General features: G+C 40.2%; 1 protein-coding gene across 8 annotated transcripts in view; it reads left to right on the top strand.

Moving 5' to 3' along the window:
• Nucleotides 1-27,513, top strand: part of BCL2L11 (BCL2 like 11) — a 166,078-nt gene that overhangs the window by 38,254 nt on the left and 100,311 nt on the right. The gene's annotated exons all lie outside the window — the stretch shown is intronic.

Raw genomic sequence — 27,513 nt, 5'->3', positions numbered from 1 at the left:
ATCCCCAGCCCTAGCAGCCCTAACTTTGGGATCAAACCAGGAACTTCTGAATTGGGCTAGCCCAGCTGAATAAATTACTTTTCTGCATGCATAATTTGGGGGTGTTCTCCCTAGAAGACCATTTAACACAAAATAAGAGGTATAAGTGACTTAATGGATCCTGTTTGTGCAAAAGTAAGGTTTTTGTGGTGTTGCCATTAGATGAGGTTTCTCTTTTTTTTTTTTTTTTTTTTTAATTTTTTAATTTATGATTTTCAAAGGATAATGATTATACAACATGGCCTAAGGCCCATAGTCGTATAATAAACAAAAATAGAAGCACAGTCAAGCTTTGTAAAATCTAATACACTTACTGAAAGGCCACTCCATGTTATCCCACATTTTTACAAGATGAACCTCTCACCCTCCCCCCCCCCCCCCCCCCCCCCCCCCCCCCCCCCCCCCCCCCCCCCCCCCCCAATACCTATTCATCTTTGGAGAGCAACTCTCTATGCTTCTAGAATTGTGAGTGTATAGATTGATGTTGTAGTGTGGCAAATATGTAAGACTGAAGGCCAAAGGCTTATACTGCGGATGACGTATTGGGATCTGTCTCTGCACTTTTCAACCAGGATGTATAACTTTGCCAATGTTTCTGAAAGCAGTCCATTCGTTTGTCTAATGGCTGTCAGGTGCACCAAATAATAAATGTTAGCAATTTTCTGGATGACTTTTGGCTGTGTGGGTGCCTCTACTTTTTTCTAGCCTCCTGGCAATCTCTATTTTGCTGCTGTTAAGATTTGTGTGATTAAATGAGTGATCTGTTGTCCCCTCTGGTGCCTGTAGGTTCAATAAAAATGGGTTCTGTACTGTCTGTTATTTCTGAAATAAGGGTCATAACCATTGTCCAGAAGTTAGCTATTTTAGGACATGTCCACCATATATGGAAATATGTGCCTATCTCTCCACATTGCCTCCAACAAAGATTATCCATGTTTGGGGCAAATTTATGTAATTTAGAGGGTGTAATATGCCATCTGTACAGCACTTTATATCGCTGTTCGACAAGTGAGGTCGAGAGAGCTCTGTTTAATCCTAAGGAAACACTTTGCCCAGCACATTCAATTTTGGAGTTCTGGTATGTCTTTCTCCCACCCCCTGATATGGACTGGCAGGGTTGGCAAATCGCTATTCAGCAGTGTGTAAATTTTTTTTTTTTTATATAACCTTGAGTAAATTGTCTGTCTTGTCACAAAAGCCCTCGAACAGCAATTTACCTTTCAAGAGGTTGCTCTTGACCTTAGGCTGGGACATATAGTATCGGACTTGCAGGTAAAAATAATGATCAGAGGGCGGGATACCAAAATGTCCCAGTACATCAGGAAATAGGGATGTGAATCGTTTTTTGATTTAAAAAAATCGTCCGATATTTTTTAAATCGTCAAATCGGTACAGTGTGCGATACAGTAGGAATTTTCACGATTTATCGTGAGAAATCGTTACTCCCGTTAGTGTCCACTAACGGGAGTTATTTGGGTGAGGGTGGGAAAACCAGCACACCAAAACAACCCCTAAACCCACTCCAACCCTATAAAACTAATCCCTTACCTTCCCCCACCCCCCCCCGAACCCCCCCAAAACTTTTTACAAGTACCTGGTGGTCCAGTGGGGCGCGGGGACCGATCTCCCACTCTCGGGCCATCGGCGCCATTTTGGCTGCCACTCAAAAATGCTCTGGAACTGTTATGTTTAGAAGCTCAGATTTATCAGCATTTAGCTGATAGTCGGATACCTCACTAAATTTTAGTGAGCTCTATAACCAGAGGCGCCAGAGACGTAGCGGGATGTGCGATAGTGAATAGGATGTCATCCACGAACATTGAGAGTTTGTTTTCCTGTTTCTCCACTTCCACCCCTTTAATGGTGTGAGCTGCCCTAATAGCTGCCACTAATGGCTCTAGATAAAGAGCAAAGAGAAGCGGGGAGAGGGGGCAGCCCTGCCTAGTTCCTCGTTCAATTCGGAAGGTTTTAGAATGTCCCCCGTTTAGTACAGGCATTTGGGTTATGGTAAAGCTGTTTGTTTCATGTGGAGAAGTTACCTCCCAGTCCCATCCTTTATAACACTGCAAGCAGGAAATCCCAATGGACCATGTCGAAGGCCTTTTCAGCATCGACAGTAAGAAGTACCATAGGAATTGTTACCTCTTGCCCCCACCAGATCAGGTCTATTACTCTTCTCACATTGTCAGCAGCCCTTCCAGGGACAAACCCTGTCTGTTTGGGGTGGATCAAACGGGTAGCTACTCCACTTAAGCGATTAGCTAAGACCTTTGCTAATATCTTCAAGTCAAGATTTATGAGGGATATGGGTCTGTAAGACCCACAACGTCTGGTCCCTACCAGGCTTCACTAGAATTGTGATCCCTGCTTAGTTGGCATCTTCAGCAATCAGCCCTTCTTTCAGAAGGTTATTAAAGGCCTTAGTTTCTTATAGAACCCCGCTGTGAAACCGTCCACCCCCCCCGGGACTTGCCCATTTTTAAGCCTTGGATTATGCAAGCTACCTCATGTTTTGAGATCTCCCGATTTAGAAGATCCTGCTGCTGGACCTGTATCTGTGGCAGTATAAAACCATAGCTCTTCTACAGCACTTTTTTCTGATCAACTTTGAACATTCAGACTCAAATTTCATCAGGGCTTGGACAAACTCGATATGAGAGAGGATTCCTACTTCCTGGCCGAGCGAATACCATGACTTTTCTCTCATCCACAACCTCCTCTTTTCTCTCTTGTCCAAAAGGTGACTCCTAGTGGTTATTGGTGGTCATAGAAGTGGCCATCCATGTAGTTCCACTGACCAGACTTCACACCTGCTACTTCCAGTGGGATCAACTAACTTAACCACTGTTTCCAGTGCAGGTCATGACTATGAAACAGCTAGTGATGGAGCCCATTTTGCTGCTTCCCCTACCAAGTAGTTCTGGCGACTGATGCCTCCACCAAAGGTGAGGAGCGTATGCCATACACTTTGAATACGAGGCCTCTGGATTCTTTTAGAGAGCTGATATTTTATCAGTCTTCTAGCGTTGAGAGCAATCATATGCTTTATCAACTTTTGTGCATCTCCTTTTTGGGAAAAGCATACTGATTCAAAATTACCATATTTTGTTAGCAAGCAAGGAGGAAATGGGCTCATGGTCTCTTCCAGGAAGCCCTAAAAATATATTTGGTGTAAACAGGCCACATCTGCCAAGTGTCTAACACTGGCAGATCGACTTAGCAGAGTTTCAGCCACGAGTGGTCTTTCTAGCAGTGGCCACTGAACTCTTCAGTTTATGGGGTCTACAGTCAATGGATCTGTTCGCATCACATCAGAACACTAAACTAACTTTCCTCAGTTCTATCAAGCAATTGCAGCTGGCTCAAGCTGTTCTCTTGTATTGGGGCAAAGCCTTTAGGTGGTGATGGACTTCTTCGAGTCAGCATTCTGCTTTTCTGTTAAACATCTATGGTACCCATATGCAAATTGTAGTCTGGACTATATGAGGGATACAGATCATATACAGACATTCAGTTCTTAATCCATTTATCTTGTTTGAGACTGCTGAGTCTACATCAGTCTACCTGTGCCATCAATTGCTGGGTGGTGCACAATAAATTGGCCTTGAAAGTATCAAACAGCTTCTATTGCAAGGTCTCTATTCCTGAGTCTCTAACAAATATTGGGGGTGATGATATACAACTGTGTGAAGAACCTCGGACTCCTTGATTCTGACCTTTCTTTTCAATCTCAAATTGTCTATTGTATGATCTGGTTTAAATTCCAGATGCTCAGAGGATTAGAATCTCATGAGATTTGGTCTGTTTTATTTCTGCGAAAAGTATTTTCAATTCTATTTCCCCAGTTCTAGCTGATTTACTCTGGTTAACAGTGGTGTACCAGGTGAAGTATAAAATGACCAGCTTGATCCATAAGCTTTTGAACCTTGATTCCTTACTGTGGTCAAACTTGGTGCTGCATCTATATAATCCTTCACCTGCACTGCAATATCAGAGGGGAAGCTTTTAGATGTTCTTTCTATCTGTATGGTATGCATCGTTGAGACCTGTGAGTCTCTATCTTAGAACGTGTGTAAAAACAAAAAAAAAAAATTCAAGTTGGTGAAGAGCCAACTTTTTCAACAAGCAATTTTATGAACCTATGATTTGTTTTGATACTGCTTTTTTTTTCATTTTATTTAATGTTTTGGTTTTATTATGAATGTGCATTTTGTACATTGCTTAGAGCCTGGCACCAGGCAACAAATGTATGCTTTTTCAACTGTTACCACTTTTATTACCAGACCAGTGCAGAAAGTTCAAGAGCATTCTTGTCAAATCCTCAAAGCCCCAGTGTGATCTAGATCTAGTATGCATATCTCGTACAACTTTCCAGCAGTCCTCCCAAACATTTTGGACTATACCCTGTGCTGTTGACATAGGAAGACAGCACATTATGCCATCCCAAACTTTCAGCACCAAACCATACAGCTAGGATGTTCAGCGCTCAGTGACTATCTTCATTTACGTACTGAAATTGTGGCCATATTAGTCTCCTAGAAATTCTTCCATCCTTCAAATGGCACATGTATTTGAAATGGTGTCATCAAAATGCTTCTGACCTATGTTCCTGTGAGCCTGAGCATCTGCTGAAATACTTACTACGTCTTTCTGACTCAGGTCTCGCCACTTCTGTATGAGTACACCTTGTTGCTATAGCGGCTTACCATACTCGAGTAGATAGCAAACAGATCTCTAATCTTCCATTAATATATAGTTTCTTGAAAGGCCTATGGCTTGGCATGTCAAACCTGGTACAAAAACCACTAGTTCCATTGGATCTGAATGTAGTCCTTTCCCAGTTCCTTATGAGCAACTGGAATCAGCACTTCTAAAGGACTTGACATGGAAAATGGTGTTCCTTGTGGCAGTGACTTCATCTAGGAGAGTCACTCAAGTTCTTGTCTGCTATTCTCCATAGATGCAATTCTTATACAACAGGTTGATATTCTGTTCTCCAAATCAATCCATCGTTTTGCCTGCCTTTGCACATGAGGGTGAAAAAGTCCTATACTCTGGACTGCAAAAGGGCCTTAGAGTATTACAAGAAACTTTTAACTCTGCTACATAAGGAAACCTCCCAGCTATTTTCCACATGATAACAACTAGAAGTAGTGGCCAAGCATACCTTGTTCAACTGGCTGGCTGAGTGCATTCAGCGCTGCTACACCTTACAGGACTGCAAATCGGACTCTGCAGGCTTATCAAGTGAGACATGGCTGATTCTGTTGCATATCTTTGAGAAGTACCTTTTTGAAAATATCATCTGCAAAGCTGCAACCTGTTCTTCTATTCATACCTTTTATATCCCACTGCTGTTTGATAACATCTCAAAGATTTACAGTAAACTGACAGTTTTTGCAAAGTCTGTTCTTGCTGTAGTCCACTCCTATGGTGGAAGCTGGGCTGCTTACCAAGTAAAGGCTCTCTCAACCCTCAGCTTGGGGCTTCCCATATGCAATGGCTAATTCAGCTTGCTTATTGATGGCAAATGCTTACCATAAACCGTTTTCCGTAGATCATAAGATGAATTGGCCATGGAAAACAGTCCGTCTTCCTGGAGAGTAGGCTACATAGTTAGATTAGCTCTAGTATAGACTAAGGAGTGTCTCTTAAGACAACACCCATGCAGGAACTCCACACAAGCCCAAAGCTCTACCAATTTGGAGAGATGAGTCTGGTGCCACCAGATATGCCACATGTAATGCCTAATTTTATCTTGCAACCTACACAAAACAGTTTACAATACGTAAACTTACGTTCTTCTGAGGCTTTTGTTTTTGGAAGAAAATGTATCTTGCCTATGCCTCCTTTCTTTTTGAGCATCTTTCCTTGAGTTGACTAGTTCATCCTAGGTTCATGCCCTGCATTTATTGGAATGGTGAGGTCAAGTTTTTGGGACAGTTCATATGGCTGCTTTCTAACTTAATTATTGTAACCATTCTGTTGTAGGTTAGAATACATTTTGAACAAATTGAAAAGCCTGTAAGCATTCTGACAAATGACATAAGTTTGGATTAGCTGTATGTTTATTGTACTAACAATTGCACTTTTTTGTTAGCTTTCTGCACTGTAATTGAGTCTTAAGCATGTAAGTAGAAATGACAAGCTTCTCTGAAGTTAAAATGTTAAGAGCCCAGCAATTTAAGATTTTGGGCAGCTATGAAGTGAATATCAGATTTGACTAGCGTTGGCACTTGTTTTATAGCAGTGTACTCCATACTGCTGTAACCACTAAGATAAAATGTGTTCTTTTTATCTGTAAAGGTCAACTGTTTCAGTAGGTTGGGGGTGGATTGTTTCCCTAAAGAAATATGTATGTATCAAATGTCAGTCTCCACATGAAGCCACATGCTTGTTTTGGTTTACAGTGTCAAGTATGAAAGAACTTGCTAAATGTAGCAAGTTAGAGTAAGTTAGGTTGTGGCAGGGGATGGAATGGGTGATTTAAAAATTTAGGATGTTTGGATCATGATTCCATTCAGCATGTGATCCTGTAAAATAAAGCACTAATCAGTTTATGATCTGTAGCAGATAAGCTACAGTCTTGTATTGTGACAGCATTAGGTTGTTCTGAGTCAAAAATGTTTAGCCAGCATGTAAGCAAAGAGGTGTAGTCTAGTAATTGCAGCATTGGACAATGATTAAGAAGTCCTGCAACATGAGTTGGAATAGACACACACAGGCCTTTCAGCAAGAGTGGAGGGATCACTGATGTGTGGTACTATAGTAGATGGGTACAAACAAATGAACCAGGTGAACAGAGTTTTTCATATGGCATTTTTCTGTAGTCTTCCACTCTATTCCCAACTTTTTGATTTTGACTAAATCATCTCCCTGTACTCCTGCAACATAGCTGAAGACAGTTTGTCTTCAGTCTTCCTTGGTTAGCATTTAAGCTATCTTGAACACTTACAGCATAAACTGATAACATTTTATTATCTTACCAACATTTGGTCATATGAGGCTAAAACAATAGTATAGATTTAAAAAGTGAATTATTTTTTTGTTGTGAATGTTAATCTTTCTCTTCCACTGTTTTTGGAATATTTTAGTTTTACTTTGAGCTATTTAATTGTATGTTGACATGTCACATATGAAATATGGAAGAGTCCTTGAGTGTTTGTTTGTATAGGCTATGTAAATCTCAGTGCTGTCTTTAACAGAGTGACACATGAGAGAAATATATAGAGAGCTATATTTTTTTTTTTTACATTGGCATAGCAGGAATTTTTAAACACAATTCTGGAAATGGTACATGCTGTATACTAATACATGGCCTTTTAGCATGCTAACCGGTAAGAATAGCAAAGCTTTGGAACTAGTTTTTGGGCTTAGTTTGTAAAATGTTGTATGGAAAGTCTCTTACAATCAAAGATTAGCGTTACAAGCAACTTTACATTTGACAACTGTTTAATACTTGTATGTCAGAAGACCTAGGAGGAGAAGCAGTGAATCTAATTTGATATGGATGCAGATGAGGCAGGCTGCATCATACCAGGAGTTATAAAAACCCAAGAAATAGACTTGGGCCAAAAGTGTGAGTGAGAGTTGCTTTTAGGCTGCTTTCATGAGGACAAATGGGAACTGGTACCAGGGAAGAAACTGATGCCTCAGGGGTTACTCCAACAGAACCCAAGCTAGTTCTATTATTTTGCATCCAAAGTTCAAGCAGAAAGTGCATTGTCTAGATTGGTCCACAGATGGATTTTTGGATGTCTTATAATGTGGAATCAAAGCTCTGAAGAAGTTTTTGCATGTTTTGATTCTATGATGACCATATTTTCCATCTGGCTGATAAATGGTATTGATGTCTGGCTTTGTTTCTTTTCTTGTATTCTATTTTGGGCTCTCTGAGCTCTTTCCTGTTTTGCCATGAGTGCCTGGTGGTGAGTTTCAGTGCTTTTTTCTTTTGTTTTAATTGAATAGGGTGCCGTTTTCCTGTCTGCATAAGGTAGTTCTTGTGAAAAATAGAGTGGTTGTGCAGAGTTAGTCTGAGGTCAGAATTAGCAGTGAATCAGGTTAGAAGGGGGGGGGGGGGGGGGGGAGGGGAATTTGCTGCAATGATCCTACATTTGTTTTACCTGCCCGTCCCCTCCAAACGTGGGCAGCATACCTTGAAGACACTTGTCATTGCCACCTAGGAGAAGGGTAGTTTCTGAGCATTACATTTCTTATTTATTTTTTTAAAGTGGCATGGGTGCTACAATTGCCCCTCCCCCGACATATCTGTAGCAGTAACCGTTTTCCCTGGGTGACACGTTTCTCTAACAGGAAATATGAAAGAGGAGATTTTAATGTTTACCTGTGCTCTGGCAAGCTCAGAATCTTGCATGAGGAAGCAAAACAATCCTGAAATCACTGTGTAAGTTGTTTATAGAAAACTGTATTAAAAACTCTCATTTTATAGGGCTGAATAAAGGACCATATATTTTTTTTTGGGGGGGGGGGGGGGAGTGGTTTAAAGTGTCAACAGATACTTGCCTCCTTAAGGCTGCAGTTTCAGTAGGTTTCTTTGGTGTGCTTTGTTACCCTCTCCTGATGTCAGCATAGAACCTCTTGGAGAAATGTTTATCTTGTAGCAGTGTTGCTGGTCTGCTTCTATAGCTCCCTCCCCTCATGTGGTAGTGTTTTTATTTTTGTGAACATGGTCGGGGTGCATGTATCACAACACTGGGAGCCAACATGTATGGGCTTTGATTACTTTCTACTTAAAATGTAAGCAAAAACATTTTCAGTCTTAGGTTTGCAGAGTAGTGTAGGCAGCTATTAAGCTGGGAATCAAATACATGTAGCTTGTGATAGGACAGGGTAAATAGTTCATAATAGATAATTCTAAGTGAGCACCTGCTTTAAATTTTTTCTACATTAGGACTCGAAGGCCATATAGTATTCTACTCATTTGTTTCTAGTTTTCAAATAAACATGCTGGTCTAACAGTTTCTTTTCCGCAGAGCTTTATGCCTTACAGTGTGATTGAGCTCAGTTTGGCTGTTTTTTGCCTTGTGAAAAATTCTCATTTTTTTCCTTCGATCCATCACCAGGTCCCTCTCAGTGCCTTCCCGGAGTATCCCTAGTCAGGGTTTTCAGCATTTCATGTAAGTTTCTTTTCGCAGTAGATTTTCCCCTGTGATGGCGATGCTTCTGTGCCCGCTGGCCATCAGCACCTGCCAAGGCTCTCAACTTTGTGGCCCTTTTTTGTTTTGCCCCATCATGTCCATATCTGGTTTTCACTGATGCCCCCAGTGCTCGAGGACCATGTCTAACAGTGATCCTCCATGAGGATGTATCCTCTGCCTGGGGGCATAATATGACTTCTGGGGTTGCTGCTTGTGCACCCAGATGATCCCGAAGGGACATGGTCTTCTACTTGACAAGATGAATTAGCTCTTCGGGTCTAAGTCAGAGGCATCAGTGGGACTGTTGGTTTCATTGATGCTGCCGATGGATAGGGGCACTGGAAACAGACGATGGTCAGTCCCCACTGAGGACGCTGGGTTCATTGTCTTTGACCTCTGCACCAGGGCAAGACAGACCGAGCATAGAGGAAAGCATAAGAAGCATTGGCACCTGTACCTAACTATGCCAGGCACGGAATGCACCTGCTTTTGCTGTGATGCTCCTGAAGCTGTCCCATGGCGAGCCATTCCTCTATCAATGCACGGGGTCTGTGACTGTCACCACAGGTCCTGGTAGTCTATCCCCCTCGCAGGTCCTGGTAGTCTATCCCCCTCGCAGGTCCAAAGATCTGGCCACCCTGTCTTCCTCCCAGTTGGTGAAGGCATCAGCAACATTTGAGAGAGAGCTAGACCACTAAATCCAGCTGTGGCACTGATGGCACCAGAGCCAGTGCTGCCCATTCTTGTACTGCTTCTGGAAAAGGTCAGTGTGCTTATCGGTGTGTTACTGACCCACCAGTTCCCAGGACAGCATTGATGTCTGGCAGGGCACAGAGGTCTCCCCCCTACTGATATGGTGGTCGTTGCTGGTTCCTAAGAAGAGGCAGACACTCTGAGGCCTATAGCCAACATCCAGTTCTTCCAGTTCCTACACCTCTGGATGTAGGCAGAGCACCTAGGGCTCTATCCCCTGTAGCATGGAGTGAGGATGAGGGTCCACATGATCCCTGCTGGGATGAACCGACTGAGTCCTCCTCGTTTGACTCTGATGGTCTCCCGTCAGACCGCCCCTTCTCCAGATGAATGAAGGAAGTCTCTGCCTGAGGATTTAACCTTTTGCAGAGATTTTGAGGGTGATGGCAGAGCACATTGGTTATTCTCTTTCCACATGTCTCTGTGATGAAAATTGTCATCTTTTACTGCTATACACTAATTCTCCCATCTTCTTAGATTTGACATTAGCATACAAACAATTCAAAGTGTGTTTTTTGTTGTATTTAAATTCTGGTTTTCAGTTGACAGGGATACATTGGAATCTTTTAGTTCAGGTGAGTTTTAAATTATAGGCATTTGGACTACTTTTTCTTATTATTGGAACCTTTCTGTTGGGCTGCATTAACTCTAATTCTTCATTAGTATCCTTTGAAGATACCTCCCTCCGAACCTTGCGATGCTGAGTGACTGTCGGCTTTTCCCTTTTTTCTAGTTTAAAAGCTGCTTTATCTCCTTTTTAAAGGTTAGTGCCAGCAGCTTGGTTCCGCCCTGGTTAAGGTGGAGCCCATCCCTTTGGGGAAAAGGTTTCCTGGTTCTTTACAAAACTGAATCTTTCCTTGCACCATCCACGCATTGAGACTCTGGAGCTCTGCCTGCCTCTTGGGACCTGCATGTGGAACAGGGAGCATTTCAGAGAATGCTACCCTGGAGGTTCTGGATTTCAGCTTTCTTTGTTAGTGCCCTGTTGCATATGAATAAAGCCTATGCTAGGCGATCATGCTGTTCTGATGTGTCTTGTATACTTTACTTAAAAAAAAAAAAAAATCCTCCCATTTATCTCCCTGTGGGATAACAAAACTTTCCAAAGCATTTCAACTGGACTGATGTTGATTGGGTATACAGGTCAGATATGCATGTGGGATGGCTATTTCATGAGGGAAAGTTCATTTTGGCAGCTAAAAGGTAAAATAGGAGGAGATGACATACTGGTCTTCAGTTTACAACTACAAAGTATTTTTACCTCTGCGAAAAGAAATGGGGAGTTTTGGTAGGAGACTGTGAAACCCTTTGAGCTTTTACTGCTTGGGAAGTTAAGAAATGGAGGACTAATTTCTAAACTATATTGATGTTGCTAGATGAGATGCCTGACCCAATAGCAGAATATAAGGCACTATGGTCAAAGGATCTGGGAAGAGATGTGGATGGAAGCTCTGTGTGTGACTTTTAAGGGAAAAATGGATACAAAATTTTATATCACTGGTATTATACTCCTATCTGGCTGAAAAGGCTAGGTCTGAGTGAATCGAACAGGTGCTGGAGATGATGTGAGGATTTGAACTGTCCAGTATATTTTTCAAAATATACTGGACAGAAGTGTCATAGATATCTTTTCCTATGGGTCCAGTGACTATTTTGTTGGAATTACGGACTACAGAGGTCACGTCCTCTTGCAGGGGGGCATACTGTTGATCCATTTACAAGTTGCAGCAAGATGGAACTTAACTCAGCACTGGAAACTTGTACAGAAAGTCTGAGATGGATCCAACTAATATGGAAACTTTTTTTTTTTATATTCCAATGTAACTGTGAGACAAACAGCAAAGATCTAGGAGCCTTTTCTGAAAGTTGCAGATGAATGTTGGGAAGGTAGCAATGCCAGTAAGGGAGTGAATGACTAGGTGTGACGGGAGGTGGGGCTATGGGACTGGGAGCAAATGACAACAGGTGCCTTTATTCTCTTTCTGAATTTTCCAATGTTAATGTATGCTCTTCCAGAATTTAGAATGATCTTTTTACCCTTTAGTTCTTGCTATATGCACAGGAGTTTACCAGTTTTTTCATGTCTTTAAAGGTATTACAGAACTTTTCATTATGTCTTTGTATTATGTTGATTGCACTTTGTTTTACTCCCTAATGTATTGGTTGTGCGTGTTCATATACAAATGTATATTTCTCTCAATAAAAAAATTGGAAACTATCCATCTGAAGAAAGGAATGTGTAAGCATTAGAAAGTTAGATTTGAAACATTGATAAGGCAGGCTAAAAGATAATTTGAAAAGAAGCTGGCTGTAAAGGCAAAAACTCATAACTATTTTTTAAAAATATATCAAAAGCAGGAAGACAGTCAGTTGCACAGTTTAGATGATCAAGGGGTACTTAGGGAAGATAAGGCCTTCAGAAAAGACTAACTGAATTCTTTGTTTTGATGAAATTACCTGTACCAGAAATGGTATTCAGTGACAATGATTTGGAGGAGCTGAAATCATCATGAAGCTGGAAGATGTAGCAGAGCAGATCTGACTAAAGAATAGCAAGTCACCCAGACCAAAGCTCAAAAATGAAATTGCAGATCTATTATTAATTTGTAACCCATCATTAACATTGTCTATTGTACCTATTCTGTGGACTCCAGGTGTGATCCAGGAAACTATAGGCTGAGTCTGACTTCAGTGCTGGGAAAAATCATGGAAACTATTCTAAAGAACAAAATTACAGAACATATAGAACATGGTTTATTGGGTCACAGCCAGCATGGATTTAACACAAGGGAAATCTTGCCTTACCAATCTTTTTTTTTTTTTTTAAGGAGTTAATATTAACATGGATAATGGTGAGCTGGTGAATAGAATGTATTTGGATTTTCAAAAGGCATTTGACAAAGAGAATCAGACTCGTGAGAAAATGGGATAGGAGGAAATGTCCTTTTGTGGATTGCAAACTACATAAGAGAGGAAACAGAGTAGGAAGTTAGCAAGTAGTACATTTAAGATTAATCGTAGAAAATTATTTCACTCAATGCACAATTAAGCTCCGAAATTTGTTGCCAGAGGATGTGGTTAGTGCAGCTGGGTTCAAAAAAGGTTTTGATAAGTCCATTAACGGCTATTAATCAAGTTTACTTAGGGATTAGCCACTACTATTAATTACATCAGTAGCATGGGACCTTCTTGGTGTTTGGGTACTTGCCAGGTTCTTGTGGCCTGGTTTGGCCTCTGTTGGAAACAGGATGCTGGGCTTGATGGACCCTTGGTCTGACCCAGCATGGCAACTTCTTATGTTCTTATGACTAAATGCTCAGTTTTCTCAATGGAAAAAAGTGAACCAGTGGGGGAGTGCCTTGGAAATCTGTACTGGGACTGTTGCTTTTTACTAAATTTGTAAAGGGGAACAAGTAAGATCAAATTTGCAGACACTTCAGAGTTGTTAAATACCAAGCGGATTGTGAAATTTCAGGAGGTCCTTGCAAGATTGGAAGATTTGAATCTGCTGGATGTAGATGGAGTATCTCTTCTGCAGAATCTACAAGAAGTGAAGATAGTGGATGTCCTTCAAGGGGCTCTGCTCAAACAAATGGTAATGGAACCCACAAGGGAGGGTGTGATACTTGACCTAGTGATCACTAATGGGGATAATGTCTCTGTCTGGGTCTTGGCTTCTAATTCTCATTCTGTTGCCTCCACGGCGTTGTTAGACAGCCTTCCTTGTTGCTTTCTCAACCCTCTGTCTGGGTAGGTGCACACTTGAGCACTAGTAATCCTAAGACTGTATGGCTTGATCTTACAAATAGGATACAGAGAAGACACATGTTTTGAATTTAAAAAATATGGACTTTGTCAAAATAGGGATGTAGCTGAGGAGAAACTAGAAGAATGGGAGAAAATGGGTGAGGTGAAACAGCAAGCCAAATTAAAATGAGCTACTACAAACCTATATGGTAGAAAAGTAAGAGGAAAAAAAATTTCTTTCTCAAAGAAGATGGCTGAAAAAAGGCAAAAAGAGCAGTGTTCAAGAAATGTAAAGGATCCCAAAAAGAGGAACATGAATATCTGAAACTGAGAGAAATGAAAAAAAACCAGGAAAGCGAAAGGTCAGGTTGAAGGGATTGCCAAAGCAGTACAGTGAAGTCGCAAAACATTTTTCAGAAATATCAGAAAGAAGGAAAGCCTGAAGTGGTATAGGGAAATTGAAAGGTGACAAGAAGCAATTTGTAGCGAGACAAATGGTAGGAAATATTAAACACATACTTCAGTTCTGGATTTGCTAAAGAAAATCTTGGAGAAGAATCATTGCTGGTTGACAAGACAACTTTTATAGAAGTGTTTACTCAGCTCTTCCCATACAAAGTGGAAAAGGCCATGGGGCTGGATGAGGTACATCCCACAATACTAAGGGAGCTCAGATGTGCTGGTGGGTCCTCTGAAAGACCTGTTCAATAGATCCCTGGAAAAGGGAGTGGTGCCACAAGACTGGAGAAGAGCGGTGGTTGTCCTGCTTCACAAGAGTGGTAGCAGAGAGGAGACTGGAAACTATAGGCTGGTCAGCCTCATCTCCCAGTGGTAGGAAAATTTAATGGAGACTTTGCTGAAGAAAGTGAGCTGTCTCCTGTCCAGTTCAGGTTTTCAGTATATCCATAACGAATATGCAGGAGAGAGTGCATGCAAATCTGTCTCTATTTTATGCAAATGTATCTCATGCATATGTTATCCTGAAAACCTGAACTGTTTGTGGGTCCCAAGGATGGGCATTTGCCACCCCTGGCCTACAAAATTAAACTAAAAAAGTAACCACTGTTCAAGATTAATGCAAGAATTGACAGTACTGCTCAAGTGTGACAATCAGCATGAGACCTTTGCAGCTACTAAAGGAAAAATTTAGTGACTTGTTGGAGGGGATGTTTGGGAGCTGCCTTAGGTTTATTCTGTGATAACCAAGTGTCTCATCAAGCAGTTTTGGATTGGTGTAAGCTCCTTGATAAAGAAATTATCAGCACCTCAGTAAAAAGATTGCTCTGGAAATGGGTTTAGGTATCCACAAACACCTAATTCACTTTACCCTTTCTTCTGATTGCAAGAATGGTTTGTACAACAATATGAAACCATTGAAACTAAAGAAGGCAAATGGGGGAAGGGGTCTTAAACTTTTTTTTTTTTTTGATTGTCATAGCTGCCTAGCTCACAATGAAGAGGCAGTGGTCAGTTCTCCGGGGCTGCGAGCATTAAACTGCTAGCTGGCTGTGTTTGGCAAGATTTATTACATGTGGTGTTCTATTCCAGCAGCTGCTTTTGAGTGCTGTCCTGAATTTATGTAACTGCCTGGGCTTGTCACGCAACACGTGCAGCAGGGAAAGAGAATCTGAAAAGCTTTTGTGATCTGCTGGTGCTGAGGTTTCATTTCCAGCAACTCTTAATTTCTTGTCCAAGTGGCTAGAGGTTAGCATTAATTCACCGTTGTGTGGAGATGTAAACAAAGTTTGCATCCTTATTGGGCATCTCAAAAGAAATTTATTCTAGTACTGAAATATTTAGTCTTGTAAAAGACTGAAGAGTTTTGTGAAGTTGATTTTTGTCTTACATAAGAACATAAGAAAATGCCATACTGGGTCAGACCAAGGGTCCATCAAGCCCAGCATCCTGTTTCCAACAGTGGTCAATCCAGGCCATAAGAACCTGGCAAGTACCCAAAAACTAAGTCTATTCCATGTAACCATTGCTAATGGCAGTGGCTATTCTCTAAGTGAACTTAATAGCAGGTAATGGACTTCTCTTCCAAGAACTTATCCAATCCTTTTTTAAACACAGCTATACTAACTGCACTAACCACATTCTCCGGCAACAAATTCCAGAGTTTAATTGTGCGTTGAGTAAAAAAGAACTTTCTCCGATTAGTTTTAAATGTGCCCCATGCTAACTTCATGGAGTGCCCCCTAGTCTTTCTACTATCCGAAAGAGTAAATAACCGATTCACATCTACCCGTTCTAGACCTCTCATGATTTTAAATACCTCTATCATATCCCCCCTCAGTCGTCTCTTCTCCAAGCTGAAAAGTCCTAACCTCTTTAGTCTTTCCTCATAGGGGAGTTGTTCCATTCCCCTTATTTTGGTAGCCCTTCTCTGTACCTTCTCCATCGCAATTATATCTTTTTTGAGATGCGGCGACCAGAAATGTACACAGTATTCAAGGTGCAGTCTCACCATGGAGCGATACAGAGGCATTATGACATTTTCCCTTTTATTCACCATTCCCTTTCTAATTCCCAACATTCTGTTTGCTTTTTTGACTGCCGCAGCACACTGAACCGATTTCAATGTGTTATCCACTATGACACCTAGATCTTTCTTGGGTTGTAGCACCTAATATGGAACCCAACATTGTGTAATTATAGCATGGGTTATTTTTCCCTATATGCATCACCTTGCACTTATCCACATTAAATTTCATCTGGCATTTGGATGCCCAACTTTCCAGTCTCACAAGGTCTTCCTGCAATTTATCACAATCTGCTTGTGATTTAACTACTCTGAACAATTTTGTGTCATCTGCAAATTTGATTATCTCACTCGTCGTATTTCTTTCCAGATCATTTATAAATATATTGAACAGTAAGGGTCCCAATACAGATCCCTGAGGCACTCCACTGTCCACTCCCTTCCACTGAGAAAATTGCCCATTTAATCCTACTCTCTGTTTCCTGTCTTTTAGCCAGTTTGCAATCCACGAAAGGACATCGCCACCTATCCCATGACTTTTTACTTTTCCTAGAAGCCTCTCATGAGGAACTTTGTCAAACGCCTTCTGAAAATCCAAGTATACTATATCTACCGGTTCACCTTTATCCACATGTTTATTAACTCCTTCAAAAAAGTGAAGCAGATTTGTGAGGCAAGACTTGCCCTGGGTAAAGCCATGCTGACTTTGTTCCATTAAACCATGTCTTTCTATTTGTTCTGTGATTTTGATGTTTAGAACACTTTTCCACTATTTTTCCTGGCACTGAAGTCAGGCTAACCGGTCTGTAGTTTCCCGGATCGCCCCTGGAGCCCTTTTTAAATATTGGGGTTACATTTGCTATCTTCCAGTCTTCAGGTACAATGGATGATTTTAATGATAAGTTACAAATTTTTACTAATAGGTCTGAAATTTCATTTTTTAGTTACTTCAGAACTCTGAGGTGTATACCATCCGGTCCAGGTGATTTACTACTCTTCAGTTTGTCAATCAGGCCTACCACATCTTCTAGGTTCACCGTGATTTGATTCAGTCCATCTGAATCATTACCCATGAAAACCTTCTCCATCAGATTTATCAGAACTAAGTATGGGGATTGGAGGGCTTGGCAGCTTAGAAATTTAAGGCTACAAAACTCTGTGAATCATAAAAACATGGGAAATTCCTCATAGTAGAAATGTCAGAATTTTGACTTATGAAGCTCATTGTACAATTCAGCCATCTCTACAACTCCCCAGATCTTCTGGGAATAGCAGTTCAGAGCTGCCAAACACTGGATCTGATTGGCCCATTTTGGCAGCACTGTCGCAAATGGCAGCAATTTTAAAGAATTTCAAGCCTAATACATTTTTAAAATGAAGCTGTACTTCAGTTAGGTAGCATTTTGAAGGTACACTTGACAAGTAGCAATATTTACCCTGTAACAATTTAATGTGTGCTTTTTTTTTTTTTTTGATTTTAAGCTGAGCCTCTGGAAGCAATTGTGCTTGAGTGTAATGTTGAATGCGATGGAATCTTGATTCCTTTGTACTGCTGATGACCTGCATTGGTATAATGGCAAAAATGAGCCAGTATATTACAAATTAAGTCATGCTCTAGAACAGCATTTCTCAAGCCAGTTCTGAAATTATACCTTAGCCAGTCTGGTTTTCAGGATAGCCACATGAATATGCATAAGAAATTTGCATGCACTACCTCAATTTTGTGCAGATTGCTCCTGCATATTCATTGTGGCTAGCCTACAAATCAGACTGACTAGGGCCAGCTTAAGAAATACTGCTTTAGGACTCTTGCTATCATGGTGGTTCTCAAGGCTGCCGGGAAGCAACTTTAAATATAATTTGTAATTTAGCAATGGTGCATACAAGATGTGTAGTAATGATGTACCATATGAATTTGGAAAATGTGCATGGCGGGGGCCCTTTCTCATGGTAGTTTGCACAAGTTGTGCTTCCTTCATCAGGTCAGTAGTAAGCCTGATGCAAATTAAGAAGAGTACCAGTTTCCAAGATATAAATGAGAAATGGGGATGCAGTGGGTGAAATACTTTGGATGCCTAGGCATAGACAATGCTGCCCCAGAAACATTTAGGACAGTAAATGAAGGACCTCTCATCATTGTCAGATTAATTATAGCTGCTTACATGTAGAATGGACCATAAATCCCAACTGAATAGTCAGTCTTCATGTAGCTCATGCCTGCCCACCGCTTAATTTTTTAATAATTGCCCAGGAGCACATAACACGTTCACCATCCCTAATCCAGAACACAGTTCATTTCATTTGGTGAGTGCAGTTACTGCTAATTAACACTGGTTTTGAAGGCTCAGGCTGGGGAGATGGGTTATTTATTTGACTTCTGACAAGTAGATGATATTTTCTGCTTTTGGCAGGAATAAAACCAAAACAAAGAGCCTTTATGCCACTCCTAAACTGCTGGCAGTATCTTCCTACATCCCCCCCCCCCCCCTCCCCATTTCTCTTTGAGTACAAGTCTAAGGCTGCTTTCACATAGGTGATGGGTGAAGGGAAGGTTGTAATTTGCATGCTACTGTGGCCTGACAAGGACCCCACAGGAAGACCACCATATATGTTAGTTTCTTTGCCTGTTCAGCTAATCATGACTTGGCGTTGGTTCCTCGTGTTTTTTTTTTTGTTTTGTTTTTCTGCTGGTAGTACCACAGAGTTCTTTCTGAAAGCCCCAGATTGATTTCACTATCAACCACTTAACCACTTTATTAATTTCCTGAATTACTATGCCTTTACACATATGAAGCTAGCATTGCAGAGCTGGCAAACTGTCTGGTTTGAGAAGGGCATGCGTAAAATCTGATTTTTTTTTTCTTTTTTGTCAGGCTGCAAACTGTTCTCTGGCATGAAGAGGCTTTATTGCTGTAGTTGCATTTTAACTTTTTGTGAGGAGGGATTAAGGAATTTTCCTCATTCTCAGAGTGCATTTAATTTTTTTGCCCTGCTTGAATTGCTTTTCCAGCTTTCCCAACTTTTTTCCATCAGATGTCACAAGGGCTTCACTGATTGAAACTCATCTGCCAGAAAAGCAATGAATATCACACTTCTGTGCCTGATGCAACCTCAGCTGCAAAAGCATGGCTGTTGCTTGCCTCTCATTACGCTTGAGTGTGCAAATCAAGCTCCTATCGCCCCTAAATCGCATGCTGGCTTAGAGGTGCACTGTCCAGGCAGGACTTAGCCAGGTGCCCCAGTGATACAAAGGTTTTCACCTTGCTATTCTTGCCTTTGAATGTTTTGGGGAACACACATCTCTCCTCCCCTCTTGCTGCTTCAGTCCCAGATATCAAAAACAATGTTTAACAGTATGTTAACACTCCCTGCAGTTCATAGCTTGTGTGTGCTAGGGATGAGCTGCCCAGGGATTAGCGTTTCCTGATGTGACACATTCTGTTATGTCCTTGGACCGTCTTATTGTTCATGAAAATAATCTGCTCCTGAGGCTGTAGGTGTGTTTTGTGTGCTGGTTTTCAGTCACATTGGGTTTTGCTCCAGAGAATTCGGTTATAATGCTTTGTCAGCTCTGTTTTTAAAGAAACTGCATTGTATTCCTGAGAAAATCAGTCCTTTAGATCAGCTAAGGTGTGTCTCTCACTTTTTTAATTTCCTGTTCTGCCCGCCTGTTTTCCCATAGCATAAACGCCATTCTGTCTCCAGATGAATTAACCTCCCACACAACTGCTGTCAGTGTGGGACTGTGGAAACTGCTATGGGATGAGCTACTTTTATCAGATGGGTAACTTTTTTTTTTTTTTTGTGATGAATATGCCACTGCTTTCAAAATCTGTTTTACTTCAGGCAGATGTAGTGAGAATTGCCTAATATATCCATAGAATCCTAAAACTACAAACTCTCTCTTGTGGGAATCCTTTTTTCAATGGCAAGAGACCTCCTATGAGAACCAAGGAGTGGGAATGACGACATCTTAATGTTCCCTAACTCTGCCTCTTATCTTCCAAATTTTTCTTTTGCTGTCTGGATTCAGCCAGAGAATGACCATTTGCTTCAAACTAATTGTATCTTGTCTTTGATAGCAGTTCATGAGGATTGGACGGAAAAGGCTCATGTTCTGGTTAATAAAGGTGGACTCTTCACCTGTAGTAGTTTGCCTGTGTATCTGTGAATTTTGCTGTTCTGCTGATGCAGGATGTCAGAACCTGGAAAAATCATCTACCCCACCCCCCCGCAGAGTTAGATTAAAATGTTGCCCTGTTGGGTTTGTGGAAAAATTTCTGGTTTGATTTTTGACCTGTCATGGTCATATCTTTTAACTTAAGCATATTCCCTCTCCTCTTTCCTCCTTCCCACTGTAGGTGTTGGCTCCCAAGCCTTCCGTGCAATTGCAAAAAATTCATTTGAACTCATTTTTTACAGTCTGCATCACTTATCAATACTAAGATTTTTATTTATTTATTTTTTATCTTTTAAAAATGTTTATAATAGGCATTAATTCTGCCAAAACGGACTACAGCATGTATATAAGCTGCTGACCAGGGGTGGACTAACAGTGATCTAGACCCACAGGCAGTTGGGTCACTGGCCCCTAACTTCTCATCAGAGGTTAGAGGAGAGTGCTGTGGGCCCTCAGGCACTGCCCTGTTGTACAGATGGTCAGTCTGCCCTTGCTGTTGACAATAGCCTGCTTGACCTTGCTCTTAATGTTACTACACATGCAACTTGAGCAATGTCCTGATTGGCACACTTCAGTTAAGACGGTACTGATCAGACAGCCTATCTATTAAGTTATTCTTAACCCCTCCCCCACAGAAAAATAATACTACTATACTGAAACTTAGGGCATTGGGGGCAGGTGATAGAATGATTTATTTTCATTAAGTGATATTCATTTCTGCTTATACTGTAAGATGACACTGGTTAATGCAAAGAGCTCACTGTTAAAACATAATTTATCACTACAATGACATAGGACAGGGCAAAAAGGACACACTCCACCCTCAGTGCTTCTCAAAGCTGTGCCAAAATGGAGCAGCTGAGGGACACTTTTTTTTCTTTGTTTTTTGATTTGTTTAAATCATTGTATAGTCAGGGAGGCACCAACGGAGAACCTGGAAGATGTGGTAGGCCAGATTGACAAACTGAAGTGTAGTAAATCACCTGGACCAGATGGCATACACCCCAGGATTCTGAAAACTTAAAAATGAAAATTTCAGACCTATCATTAAAATCATCCTTAAAATTCAGGGAATAACTAGTATCAAGTAGTAGAAAAAAGTGACTAGTCTGCAACAACAATCAATTGTTCATATGTCTCCACCATACATGAATGTACCTTAAAATCTATCTTAATTTTATTGATCTCAAATACGTTAAAATGAATTTTTGTAAAAGGGGGAGACCTCAGTACTGATGAGATGATTTAACAGATTCTCAATGTCCAGTTGTTGCAATCATAGGTCTTGCCACCTTTTGTTTTTTCTTTAAAATATTTTTCATAAAATCTCTATATGCAATTGATCCTGCAACACTGTGTCCTTTTTGTTTCATTTTTTTTTTTTTTTGCACATTCAAATGGCTCTGATCTCAGTCGAATCCAATGATGACATGAGATTCAAAGACTTAATTTAAAACAACCAGAGCCTGAAATGTCTTGCCAGCGATCATAATTCAGCAATAATGCCCAACATATAATTACTTTAGAGTGTAGACATCCGCGTCTTCATCACGTTTTCAATATTTGTATTTATATTGGACCCGACGTGAATAAATTATGCACTTATCTTTTCATTTGCGTCTTACTGGTGTTCCTGTATTTCTATACACCAAATGCTTTTTTCAAGACGCTCAGTTTCCTCAGCCGCCAACGTTGTCAACGTTTTGCAAACGCTGCATCAGGGCAGGTTCTATTATATGAGGAATGACAGCATTGAAATCAGTTATTACAAAATTCACATCGAAATCAAAATATGAGCATTTGTCTTAACTTTTAAGTCTGTATTTATTCACAATCATATCTGCAACCTTCCATCTGTTGGGCTTAGTTTAAATATATTAACCTTATTTTAAACTCCAAACTCACTTCAGTTGTAGCCAATCAGTTCCTATGTATTGATGTGTCTATGAGATGACTTATCTTTCTGAAAAATACCTTACCGCTTGTACCTTATCAACAAATTATGGGGGCAACAATGGTCCCCTCCGTTGCCAATCTGTTTGTCAGAGTTTGAGTTAACTTGGATTAACAATTCTCCATTTTTTTCTCAGATCTTCTTTTACAAAAGATATATAGATGATATATATTTTTTTGGAGTGGCAGTGAATCAGAATTACTATCTTTTGGAAAATGGATCAATTCATGTGATGCTAACATTCAAGTTACCATGCATTATGATTTTTTGGAGATTTCTTTTTTGGATGTTTTACTTTAAAAAAAAAAAAAAAAAAAATCAGAAGTTGTCACTAGTGTATTTAGAAAAACAGAAATACAATGCTCCAGTTCAACAGTGCACATCTGCTACCTCTCAAAAACAGTTTGCCATTCTCTCAATTCCTAAGGTACAAGCATAATTGTTCCAATAACCTTTTTAGACAACAATCTGAGGGATTAATTAAAGAGTTTAAAGAAATATTATCCCAACAAATGCATCAAACATGCATTCAAAAGAGCACTATATTATGATAGAGAAGCATTATTGACACACAATCAAAAACAAGAAGATTCCTCAACAGTGACGTCACCGAGTATTCTCCAACTTCAAGAAAAATAATTTGAAGTATGCGCAAGAATTGGCACATTGTAAAGGTGGTTTCAGGATTGGAGAATCTAGAATTTCGAATGGCTTTTTCCAGAGTCAGGAATCTCAAATTTTTAGTCCATCCGCATTATCAGAACAAAGTGTCAGAATATCAACTATAGATGGGACAAATCCTTTGGGACATTATAAATGCGGACATTGTAAGATCTGCAATCAAACGTTACAATTAAAGGAATTCACATGTCAAGTTAAGGAATTTCACCACCTGTCCAACCAGTTTCATAGTGTACATCATCCAATGTGCTTGCAATAAAATTATATTAAGATTGCGCATAGGAGAGCACAAAAGTTGCATAAAACATAGTCTGCTCCAATGGTAGCACATTGTATTACAGAGAGACACAAAGTTGAAGATTTTCGCTGGTTTGTTAAAGATCATGTCAAACCTGATGTGTAAGAGGAGGTAATCGTGAACGATGGCTATACTGAAAAGAACATCAATGGATATTTAAACTTGTATTTGAAGAACCAAAAGGATTAAATAGTAAAATAGAATGGACCATTTTAATTCACTAAGGTACAAGCGGTAAGGTATTTTTCAGAAAGATACGTCATCTCGTAGATACGTCAATAAATAAGAAGTGATTGGCTACAATTGAAGTGAGTTTGGAGTTTAAATAAGGCGGCCATAAAGCCCGACTAACAAACGGAAAGTTGCCGATATGATTGTGAGTAAATACCGACTTAAAAGTTGACAAATGCTCATTTTGATTTTGACGTGAATTTTGTAATATAACTATGATTTCAATGCTGTCATTCCTCATATCATAGAACCTGCCCTGATGCAGCGTTTTCAAAACGTTGACAACGTTGGCGGCTGAGGAAACAAAGCATCTGGTGTATAGAAATACAGGAACACCAGTAAGACGCAAATGAAAAGATAAGTGCATAATTTATTCACATGTTGGGTCCAATATAAATACAAGTATTGAAGACGCAGATGTCTACACTCTAAAGTAATTACATGTTGTGCATTATTGCTGAATTATGATCGCTGGCAAGACATTTCAGTCTCTGGTTGTTTTAAATTAAGTCTTTGACTCTCATCTGAAGTCGTCGTTGGATTCTATTGAGATCAGAGCCATTTTGAACGTGCATAAAAAAAGAAACAAAAGGACACAGAGTGGCAGGATCAATTGCATATACAGATTTTATGAAAAATATTTAAAAAAAACAAGAGGTGGCAAGACCTATGATTGCAACGACTGGACATTGAGAATCTGTTAAATCAGATAACTTACCAGTACTGAGGTCTCCCCCTCTTACAAAAATTCATTTTGTTAACGTATTTGAGATCAATAAAAATGAAGATAGATTTTAAGGTACATTCATGTATGGTGGAGACATATATGAACAATTGATGGTTGTTGCAGACTAGTCACTATTTTTTCTATCATTAAAATCATCCTTTATACCTGAAGATTGGAAGATGGCCAATGTAACCCTTATTTAAAATGATTCTAGGGGTGATCCGGGAAACTATAAACAGGTGAGTCTGACTTGAGTGCCAGGAAAAATCTTGGAAATTGTTTAAAGAATAAAATCGCAAAACATTTAGATAGACATGGTTTGATGGGACACAGCCCACATTCATTTACCAAGGGAAGTCTTCCCTCACAAATCTACATTTTTTTTTTTTGAAGGTGTGAATAAACATGTGGACAAAGGTGAACCAATAGATGTGGTATATCTGGATTTTCAGAAAGCGTTTGACAAAGTCCTGCTTCAGAGGCTTCTAAGAAAACTGAAAAGTCAAGGGATAGGAGGCAATGGTCCTTTTGTGGATTACAAACTGGTTAAGACAGGAAACAGTAGGATTAAATGAATGGTCAGTTTTCACAGTGGGTGAGAAAGGTGAACCGTGGAGTGCCTCAAGGATCTGTAATTGAATCGGTGCTCTTTAATATTTATAAATGATCTGGAAAGGGGGTACGACAAGGTGATCAAATTTGCGGATGACACAATTATGCAGAGTAGTTAAATCTCAAGCGGATTGTGATGAATTGCAGGAGGATCTTGCGAGACTGGAAGATTGGGCTTCCAAATGGCAGATAATAGTTAACATGGACAAGTGCAAAGTGATGTATATAGGGAAAAATAACCCTTGCTATAATTACACAATGTTAGGTTCTATCTTAAGTTACCACCTAGGAAAGAGATCTAGGCATTATAGTTGATAATACATTTAAAACTTCAGCTCAGCATGCTGTGGTGATCAAAAAAGCAAACAGTGTTAGGAATTAAGAAGGGAATGGCAAATAAAATGGTGGATGTCATAATGCCTCTGTATCGCTCCATGATGAGACTGCATCTTGAATACTGTGCGCAATTCTGGTCGCTGCATCTCAAAAATATATAGTTGCATTGGAGACAGTGCAGAGAAGGGCAACCAAAATAAATGGCATGGAATGGCTGCCCTGTCAGATAAGCCTAAGGATGTTAGGGTTGTTCAGTTTGGAGAAGACGACTGAGGGGGGATGTGATAGAGGTCTACAAAATCATGAAGGGACTTGAACAAGTTAATGTAAATCTGTTATTTACTCTCTTAGATAAGAGGACTAGGGGACACTCCATGAAGTTAGCAAGTAGTTCATTTAAAACAAATCAAAAAGTTATTTTTTACTCAGCGCATAGTTAAGCTCTGGAATTCATTGCTAGAGAATGTGGTTACAGCAGTTAGTGTAACTGGATTTAAAAAAGGTTTGGATAAGTTCCTAGAGGAAAAATCCATAAACTGCTATTAATTATTGAGGAATAGCAGTTTGGGTTTTGTTTGAGTACTTGCCAGGTGCTTATGACTTGGATTGGCCACTGTTGGAAACAGGATACTGAGCTTGATGGACCCTTGGTCTGACCCACTATGGCAATTATGTTATGTAACCAAAGTCCCACCAATGGCACTGAAATGTTTCTCTATGGCCCTGCCCCTGTGTGTCTGTGCCAGGGTCTGCCAGTCTGCAGAGCTAAGCACAATACGATCATATTCAGAGGCATCTATACACACTCATAAACTGTGCAGTATATACTGAAAAAACTTGGCATCTCCTGAGGTTATTTGCTCTAAAGTTGAATTTTCTGTTTCTTAGTTTTAAGGACAGAACAAATATTTTATGTTCCTGTACAGTTAAATTGATTTTATAAAAAAGGTAGGCTATTCTGGCTATATAAAATTACTTTTATCCATCTAACTTATTAAAATTGCATCAATGGAGGTTGATTCTGCTAAATTCAGGAGGAAGGATATACACCCTTAGCCATGGGGACGTGAGTATAAAAGCCAGAGTTAAGGTGCTGTTTGAACAATAAGAGAGCATGGGCAGACTGGGTGGGCCTTGCAGTCTTTATCCATTGTCCTGTTTTGTGTTTGCAGTGTTTGTTTTAAAATTAAAGTCTCTCACATAGGTCATGTAATGGGCGTAATCCTGGTTAAATGCTCCACGCATGCCCACCACCCTGCCCCCTTGCACTGAATTTGAGGCATTCTGCTAAATTCCCAGCAGGCACTTGCTTGCAGAACAGCTGCCTCGCCAGCTAATCTATATTTACTTGTGCCTGATATATACATCCTTCCTGCCATGTTACACTCCTCCTGTAGCCTCACAGGCAAGTATTTTGTTTTATATTTTTCTCCTGTAAGTTCTCCATAAACTTTGTTCAATGATTCACCTCCCCCCCCCCCCCCCCCCCCCCCCCCCCCCCCCATATCCACTATTTAGCCCTTACTAACCCTTTTGTGAACCCCCGTCTTTCACCCACAGATTCCCTTTTCACACACTGTTACTTTTCTGCCACTGCATTTCCTTACATTCCAGTCCTGCCCTCTGCAAGTTCTCCTCTTAAGGACCATCGAACACGTTTATAAACTCTGCTCCTCCTCCTCATGTCCTCGACTTGATTTTTCTTCAATCCACACCCATCAAGAAATACAGACCAAAAATACAACTTTAAGTAATTGTTTTTCTTTGGAAATGGTTGTGTAGAAGTGTTGCACTGTGTGTATATGGCTAAAGCTTAATGTGTTATAAATATCTCTTGTAAAGGGAGTGTGTTGTATAGTCCCTGCTACAAGAATAGTGAGTGGGCTCTCCTGATAGCATGTTGAGGGGACAGTGGGGTTAGGTAAAAAGTGTGAAGCACATATAAGAAGGGAGCTAAGTCTCTTAAAACCAGGGGGATGTTGTAAATGAGATTTTTTTTCTTAAATTTTCAGATTCTTGACATATGGTTTATATTCTGCTTTTTGGCAATTCAGAGTGGATTGCATTCAGCTATTGTAGGTATTCTTTGAGAAGATTGTGTTGGGGCACTTTTTTGTTGAAAGACCAGCATTGAAATGCTTCAGCACTTTTGGTGTGTCTTGTAGGTCTGCACTTCAGGTAGGTTTGTAGATAAATGCCTTAAATGCCAGAAGTGGATTTTGTACTTCATTCACATCTTTCACAGTGACATTAGCAGAAAGGAATATCATTGGAGGGGCTTGTGTGTTATGATAGGTTATGGAGAGAACTGAAAA

This window comes from Rhinatrema bivittatum, chromosome 3 (assembly GCF_901001135.1).
Source record: "Rhinatrema bivittatum chromosome 3, aRhiBiv1.1, whole genome shotgun sequence".
Taxonomy (NCBI): domain Eukaryota; kingdom Metazoa; phylum Chordata; class Amphibia; order Gymnophiona; family Rhinatrematidae; genus Rhinatrema; species Rhinatrema bivittatum.
The sequence above is the reverse complement of the archived record's forward strand: the minus strand, read 5'-3'. Positions and strand labels throughout refer to the sequence as shown.